This window comes from Rhincodon typus, chromosome 21, assembly GCF_021869965.1.
Source record: "Rhincodon typus isolate 14 chromosome 21, sRhiTyp1.1, whole genome shotgun sequence".
NCBI classification, from domain to species: Eukaryota; Metazoa; Chordata; class Chondrichthyes; order Orectolobiformes; family Rhincodontidae; genus Rhincodon; species Rhincodon typus.
Genome location: NC_063352.1, coordinates 45,466,984 through 45,475,201, shown reverse-complemented (window position 1 = coordinate 45,475,201; position 8,218 = coordinate 45,466,984). Strand labels below are relative to the sequence as shown.

The window sequence follows — 8,218 nt, the reverse complement described above, 5'->3', positions numbered from 1 at the left end:
CTGCCTGGCCTGCTGTGTTCCTCCAGCTCCACACTGTGTTATCTCTGCCTCCAGCATCTACAGTTCTTGCTATCTCTGGTTTGCTTGTGAGCCTCTTTCAGAACTCTGCATCTTTGGGACAACATGTTAGGTGCAACAACAAGGTTAAAAATGGCAACTTGGTGTCAAGTCATATGTTACATAGTAAAAACCAAAAGAACTGCGGATGCTGTAAATCAGGAACAAGAACAAAGTTGCTGGAAAAGCTCAGCAGGTCTGGCAGCATCTGTGAAGGAGAAAACAGAGTTAAGGTTTTGGGTCCGGTGACCCTTCCTCAGAACAATGTTATATAGTGACTGGCATCATAATCTACCTTCTATCAATGACCAAATCAAAGCCATCCATCCACTGTCAGGAAATGAATAGTAACATCCAGCATTTTCTACTTTCATTTTAGCTACTAACCCTACCTTCAATATGTTCTTATTTTGTCTTGAAACACAAACAGATTTGGAACATGAGAGCATTTGAGGTGTGCAATAACAGTTAGAGAATAAATAAAAGATGGATTATAAAATTGGCGTTAGGTCTTTTGCCTTGAACTATTAGTGTGAACTTTCTGTAAATTTTTGGGCCTTTTAACTCCCCGTTTCCTTCAAAGCTTGAAGCAAATTAAAGCGAGTTTGCTGAAGCACATGTGAATGTTTTTCCTTATTCCAGATCTAAGCACTTTCCCGCAATTTCCTCCAGATTGATTCACTCACAGGCAAAAGGGCTTTGTAAAATCTTGTTTTAATTTTTAAGTCAACACAGTGTGAGCTGGAGGAACACAGCAGGTCAGGCAGCATCAGAGCAGCAGGAATGTCGGCGTTTCGGGTCAAGAATGGTCCCGACCCAAAACACTGACTTTCCTTCTCCTCTGGTGCTGCCTGACCTGCTGTGTTCCCCCAGCTCCACACTATGTGTTGACTCTGACTCCAGCATCAGCAGTTCTTGCTATCTCTGAGTGACTTTTAATTCTTAATCCAGCAGATGGTGCTGTGCTATGCTCTGAGACGTGGACTGTCTACTGCAGACACCTCAAAGCCCTGGAGCAGTTACCACCAACGCTGCCTGCGCAAGATCCTGCGAATCCACTGGAAAGGAAGATGCACCCACACCAGCTCAACCAGGCCAACATCCCCAGTATCAAGACACTGACCACCCTCCATTGGCTGCGATGGGCTGGGCATGACCGACACGAGACTCCCCAAGCAGGAGCTCTACTCCCAGCTCCGAAACATCAGGCAAGCCCCAGGTGGACAGAGGAAGCGCTTCAGTGATCCCCTCAAGGCCTCACTTGCAAAGTGCGGCATTCCCACACACACCCGGAGGAGGAGCATCCAGGAAGGCGTCGAGAACCTCGAGGCTTGCCGTCGGGAAAAAGCGGAAGCCGGGGGAAAACAGTGTAAGGAGCGCGCTGTCACAGCAAAGCCCCACCCACCCCCTTGCCATGACCACCCTCTGCCCCAAGTTTAACAGAGCCTGTGGTAGTCGTATCGGTCTGTACAGCCATCTACACACTCACCCTGAGAGTCATCCTCTGTGAGGGACCGTGAGTGATAATAACTATCGGCATTGGTGTAACAAATTGGATTGGTTGTGTTTACCTCAGATTCATGGAGATAAACGTTAGTTTTCCCAGGGAAATTTGTAGTGCAACTGCTTTCCATGTTATCTAAATCACACCTGCCACTTTTAATTTTTTTGCTAATTTAACCCCCACCTCATCCCCTGCAGGGCAAACTCCTTGCTGAACTCCAGTATATTACCAGATAGAATAGTTACAGTGAAGAACTGCTGTTGACACATCTTTGATGTCCTAGCACCCCAGTAAAACCATTTCTCTCGCTCTCTCACATGCTTGGTCACTCTGGCCTTGATATCCTGGAACTCCTCCTCATCAATACTGTGGGATGTATCTACACCACATGTACTGCAGTCATGCAAGAGGTTACCTTTGTATGTGCAAATTCATAAGGGGCAATAAACACAGGCCTTGTTAGAGATACCCACAACCCATGAGCAAACTGAAAAGTAAGTCCTTCAGCACCTGCTGCACAATTTTCTCTGGACTTTATTGTTCAAGAATAATACAAAGCAACAGCAACTTGAACAATTGTAGACATGACCAATGAAATGTAGTTATATAATGTGTTACACATCCACTGTACATCTTGTGGAGTCACACAGCCCATTAAGCACTTTGAAATGTAGTCACTACTGTAACGTTGGTAAGACAGTGACCAACTTTGTAAACAGCAAAATCCTGTAATCCCTGTAAGGCTGATATACATTTCCTTAATTAAGGGGACCAAACTATGCACAGCACAAGGTGTCGTCTCACCAAGGCCTCAATAATTACAGTGAGATGATGCTACTCATGTGCTCCAATAAGGGCTCACATACAATTTAGTTTCCAGATTGCCCTTTGCACTTGCATGTTAAGTTTGTGTGATTCACATACAATGGCTCTCTGGTCATCTGAATTTACCCTCGGTTATTTACAAACATTCACTTTCTCTATGTTCCCTTCCAAAGTGGATGATTTGATACATATACACATTATATGCCAACTATCACTTTTTTGTTTGCACATATGTTCCTGTTAATGAAAGGCTTTTACACAACTCTTGTGCTTAGTAGTGAGATAGTCAAGGATTATTTGCTTTGGTTTTGAACATATTTAATGCTGGAGCTGGAATTAAGTTATTCTGTAACATAAAATATTTAACTACACTCTGCAGTAGGTATTGTAAGTATTACAAAGTGGTTCTCATGTGGTATCAAGCTGACACAGTGTGAACATGATTGATAAGTGAATTTGCTCAGATCATTCCCTCACAGACCTGTGTTCGTCCAGTGACCATGAGCTACCTTACACCTTAAAGTGTATGTTCATCTCGGAGAACCTGATAAACCATGTCAGCCTCCATAGATACTCTATATCAGCCCGAGTCAGATGACTCAGCTGTAAATGTTGAGCTGAAATTTGCTGAATCATTGTACAGGATGATAACCATTCACCGTGCCTATCGAATAGGAGGTTGGACAGGACCCTGAACTGTTTTTTTTCTGTTGGCAGCCATCGTTTCTGGAGAACTCGATTGGATATTGACCGTCCCACACCTTGTAAACTGACAGATAGACTGACACACCAAAAACATGTGATCTTCAGATAGTCTGTGATCCTCAGATATTCTGTGATCCTCAAAATGAGATTCCAAAGAACTTATGTTTTTCTGATGACTTAAAGTTGCAATAACTTTAAGTCCCTTAAAACACTTAAAACATCTTTTAAGTTAAGTATGTTTTCATTGTTTTGCATGATCAACATGTGTTTTCTTTATAGTTCAAATTTGAATATTGAAGTCATCCAGAAACATACAAAGTTACAGAAGATGCAGAATGACATATAGTATGTTTAAAATGTCTTTGCAAGCTAACAATTAGCTCAACATTAATGAGATTGCTTTGAGGACATGATATGAGACTCAGTCATGGCTCAGTTGGATGTATTCTTGACTTAGAAGATCACAGTAATCGAACTGACACTGTAATGTATTACTGTGCCTCACGGTCAGTGATGCTGTCTTTCAGCCTAAATAGTAAACTGAGCCTCTACCTTCTCTCTTAAGGGGTTGTCACCCCATTGTCCTATTTTGATGAAGCACCGAAGAATTCACCCCAGCATCCTGATCAATATTTATCCCTTAATCAACAACACTGAAAACAAATAAGAACATAAGAACTAGGAGCAGGAGTAGGCCATCTGGCCCCTCGAACCTGCCCCGCCATTTAATAAGATCATGGCTGATCTTTTTGAGACTCAGCTCCACTTACCCGCCCACTCACCATAACCCTTAATTCCTTTACTGTTCAAAAATTTATCTAGCCTTGCCTTAAAAACATTCAGCGAGGTAGATTCAACCACTTCACTGGGCAGGGAATTCCACAGATTCACAACCCTTTGGGTGAAGAAGTTCCTCCTGACCTCAGTCCTACATCTGCTTCCCTTTATTTTGAGGCGATGCCCTCTAGTCCTAGTTTCACCTGCTAGCGGAAACAACCTCCCTGCCTCCACCTTATCTATTCCCTTCATAATCTTATATGTTTCTATAAGATCTCCCCTCATTCATCTGAATTCCAATGAGTATAATCCTAGTCTACTCAGTCTCTCCTCATAATCCAACCCTTTCAACTCTGGAATCAACCGAGTGAATCTCCTCTGCACCCCCTCCAGTGCTAGTATATCTCTTCTCAAGTAAGGAGACCAAAACTGCACACAGTACTCCAGGTGTGGCCTCACCAGCACCCTATGCAGCTGTAGAATAGCCTCCCTGTTTTTAAACTTCATCCCTCTAGCGATGGCAGACAAAATTCCATTTGCCTTTTCAATTACCTGCTGCACCTGCAATCCTACTTTTAGCGATTCATGCACAAGGACACCCAAGTCCCTCTGCACAGCAGCGTGCTGCAATTTTTTACCATTTTACCAAATGATCATATCTTCAGCACATTGTTGGAGTTTGTTCAAATGGCCCCTGTGCCAATTTCTTACCATGTATTATATGTGATAATAGTGATCAGACTCATATATTTCAAAAATAAAGTACTTTTGGCTGTAGTGGACTCCTATAGTCAGGAACAGTAGAAATACGAATCTTTATTTTTATATGAACAGCTCGAACCTCCCGTGGGAAGAAGATTTAAAGCTGCTGACAATCATCAGAGACTGGGTTGGCTCAATAAGGGTATAAGAGCAACACAAAGGTTAAAAAAGAAAATGGAAAGGCAATATATAGCAACATACAATTCAGCTCCTGTGATAGCTGCTTGATGACAAATCTTTAATGGTCCATGCATTACCTGGTCTTGTCAGTCAACCTTTTTCAGTATTCATCCTTGTAGGGTGCATAAATGTCAAAGCAATTTCCCTTTCCTTGGTGGGTAGGTTGTGAAATCTGCCAAAGGTCTGCCTGAATCCACAATTTACTGAAGCCTATGTCCAGTCGTCGATATAAGTGTTAGGATTCCTACAGCTCCATGGGTTACCAAGTCAGCTTCTTGTGCCTAGGACATTAGCCACCAGCTCACTGTGTAGGTGCGATGCTCAGAGAGAGTGTATCAACGTGATCCTGCCCAATACTTACTACCCTGGTCAAATCATTGCTCGCTGTGTGTTGCGGAAACATGGGACGAGACTAAAGCCTCAATTTCTGGCCCCAGCGACTGAACAGCCTAGCGCAGTTCACCCTGAAGGGACGAGCTATCTCAATAACTTGAACAACAGGTCACCATCCCTTGCTGCTCCTTTGCAACAAATAAACATTGCACATTTTACATAAGGTAGGGTGAGAGAAACAGTCCATATTTGGTACACACACATGTCAGTGCCTTGACCAGAGCTACCTTGCCAAGTTTGAAATAAATGCGTTCACGAGGACAGCTAATGGTTCCTGCTACTCCTCTGTGCCAAACATTCTTTGGCCAATCTTCTCATGCAGTGTAAGTCCTCTATTTTTGTTTAAATGCTCGCGGATCTGCCTACCCGAAGATACCACCATGTTCATTAATATAAAGAGATGCCTGTCAGATACCAACTCACTTGGAGATACCATAGAAATCAGCCAGTTCCTCAGAGATCCTTCAAACACCATGTGTAACAGAGTTGTTCTCTTCAGCGTCCCATTGCTGATCAGGTCCTCTCGAGATCCAGGGAATCTAGGGCGAGGGAGGGACTATGAATAGCAGTATCTCTTAGTTAGCAAAGACCATTGAAAATTGCTTGTTGCTGACCAAGGACAATTTTTGCACGTACTTGAGGTCAAATTTGTGACAAAGTACCTTTTCATTTGTGTGAGAAAGGGATGCATATTCCTAAGAGAGGGCCATGACTGGAGGTGGTCATTCCAACATTCAGCTATCTGGTAGCCCAGCAGTGGATCTGGGGTTTTGGTTCAGAAGAGGACAGACCCCAGGGGTGATTGCAAGGTCGCAATGCTATCCCCTGCTGAAGAATTGGAGTAATTTCAAAGTGAGGAAGGTGGCAAAAAGCCTTGATGGGTTTTGGCCCTCTGCGTTTGAGAATTTGGGGAGGAAGGTATGTCTCAACGTTGAAGTCTTGAAGGCCCAGACCTTAGTTGCAGTCTTGCAATGGTGCCAGAGTGTGTTTTTCAAAAGCAGTTCTCTCTGAACTCATCTCAAATCATGATGATGACTCTTGTCCTTGTCTTGACAGCTGCTCTCATCACCCCAAGAGGAGAACTTATAAGCCCCTTGAACTCAGAGACCTGATGACGAAGGTGATCTAGATGTTAAAATTGATGCATTTTTGACATTTCGATGACCAATGGCATAAAGGGTGCTGGAAGCAGTGGAGGTAAGAGGAGTTGAAGTGTTTGATCAGCTATGATTGTGTTGAATGGCAGAACAGGCCAGTGAACTGAAAAGGCCTCCTTTTGTTCCTATCAGTCCCAGGCTGATGAAGAGTGCCTGGAGTTGTCCATCAGGCTGCAGAGGTTTGACACACAGTGTGAGGTACATGGAGATTCAACAGAGATTCCAGAGGGTTTTCATCTAATGGCATGGACTTTGGAGCATCCCATCAACAACAGACTAGTGACTATCATGTCAGGCTAAACCCAATGGCTGAAGTGATGGGATACTGAGCATGCCCTTTGACCTGCTGTGCATTACTTAGGCTCTGAATTCCAGTATACAGAGCCAGAACAAGAGGTGTACAAGAAACCTGGAGTCATGTCCAGCTCCTGGTTTCTCTCAGGTATGTATGGAGGGCCAAATGGGCTTAATCATAGAGGATGAGCAGCTATCAGGGGTACCTTTCAGGGTGCTTCTAATGGGGAAGCCTCTCCTCTGCCTCTCTGTCCATTGGCAAAAATGCCTCTGACTGCCATATTGCCATATAGCCTTCATGCAGAACTCATTCAGCATACCAGGACCTTCACAGTCTCAGGTAACCAGAGGATGCCCACCAGAGGCATCCAAAGCAAAGGGTCATAAGGTCAGCAGTCTGTCTACAGTACAGCTGGTATTGAGGGAGAAGCAACAAGCAACAGGAACTATTCCAGAGGACACCTCATTAATCAGACACACTTTCATAAAGGTGCTTAGTTGTAATAGGTCTGAAATTCCTAGATGCGTTTCGTCAATAAATAATCATGTGTTATGTTTGAGGCTCTGACTGTTTTTGTGTTTCATGTTGCTGCAACACGGATTATCTGAAAGACAGGGACGTTGCCTGGGACATGAAAGCAAGGTTGCTGGAATATTACCAAGGTGGTCAAAGGTCAAGAGGCCTAATGTCAGTCGAGGTTCAATACTCAAAGGTTAATTCTCAGTGATACTCAGAACCTATGAGAATAATCGGTATGAGAAAGAGGTCCAAGGAACTTGGAGGTGGTGATAGAGAGATAGGTGCTGCCAGTTCTGTTCTTCACTAGACTGAGGAGATTAAGGATGAACAGAAGTGAGAGGGTGTCCTAGAGAGGGCTGCAAGGACAGGAATGTTGGATAAAATGACCTTACTGACATTTCAACCCAACTAGTAGTGTCTTCTAGCTGAGGATAAGGATGGATTTTCTTCATTCTCCTAATTGTGTTGCATTCCCAGAGGTAGCCAGAAGAACCAAAGCCAACATAGAAAAAGCAATGAAATATATTCAGAGGTGCCTGATATCCAGTCTGCTGAGCATATGGGGAGGTGATGGCCTCGTGGTAATATCACTGGATTGCTAATCCAGAGACCCAGATAACGTTCTGGGGACCTGAGTTCGAATCCTGCCACAGCAGATGGTGGAATTTGAATTCAATAAATATCTGGAATTAAGAATCTAACAATGACCATGCATCCATTGTCGATTGTTGGGAAAAACCCATCAGGGTCACTAAAGTCCTTTAGGGAAGGAAACTGCCATCCTTACCTGGTCTGGTCTACATATGATTCCAAATCCACAGCAATGTGGTTGACTCTTAACTGCCATCTGGGCAATTAGGGATGGGCAATAAAAGCTGGCCTAGCCAGCAACGTCCTCATCCTGTGAATGAATAAAAAAAATCCAGCATTGTCTGTTACTTTTTCTTCAGATTTCCAGAAACCCCAGTATTTTTCCATTGTTTAATTTTTCTTTATTCTAGCAAAACATTTCATTGCCTTCAAACTGTCTTATTGATCACTTCT

At 43.5% G+C, this 8,218-nt stretch overlaps 1 long non-coding RNA gene across 1 annotated transcript; it reads left to right on the top strand.

Annotated features, from left to right (window-relative positions):
• The first annotated feature begins 1,027 nt into the window (after positions 1 to 1,027).
• LOC125485660 lies at positions 1,028 to 7,214 on the top strand. The gene is made up of 3 exons (XR_007264371.1): positions 1,028 to 1,426; positions 3,104 to 6,400; positions 6,493 to 7,214. It is a non-coding gene; the product is annotated as an uncharacterized LOC125485660 (long non-coding RNA).
• The last annotated feature ends 1,004 nt before the right edge of the window (positions 7,215 to 8,218 follow it).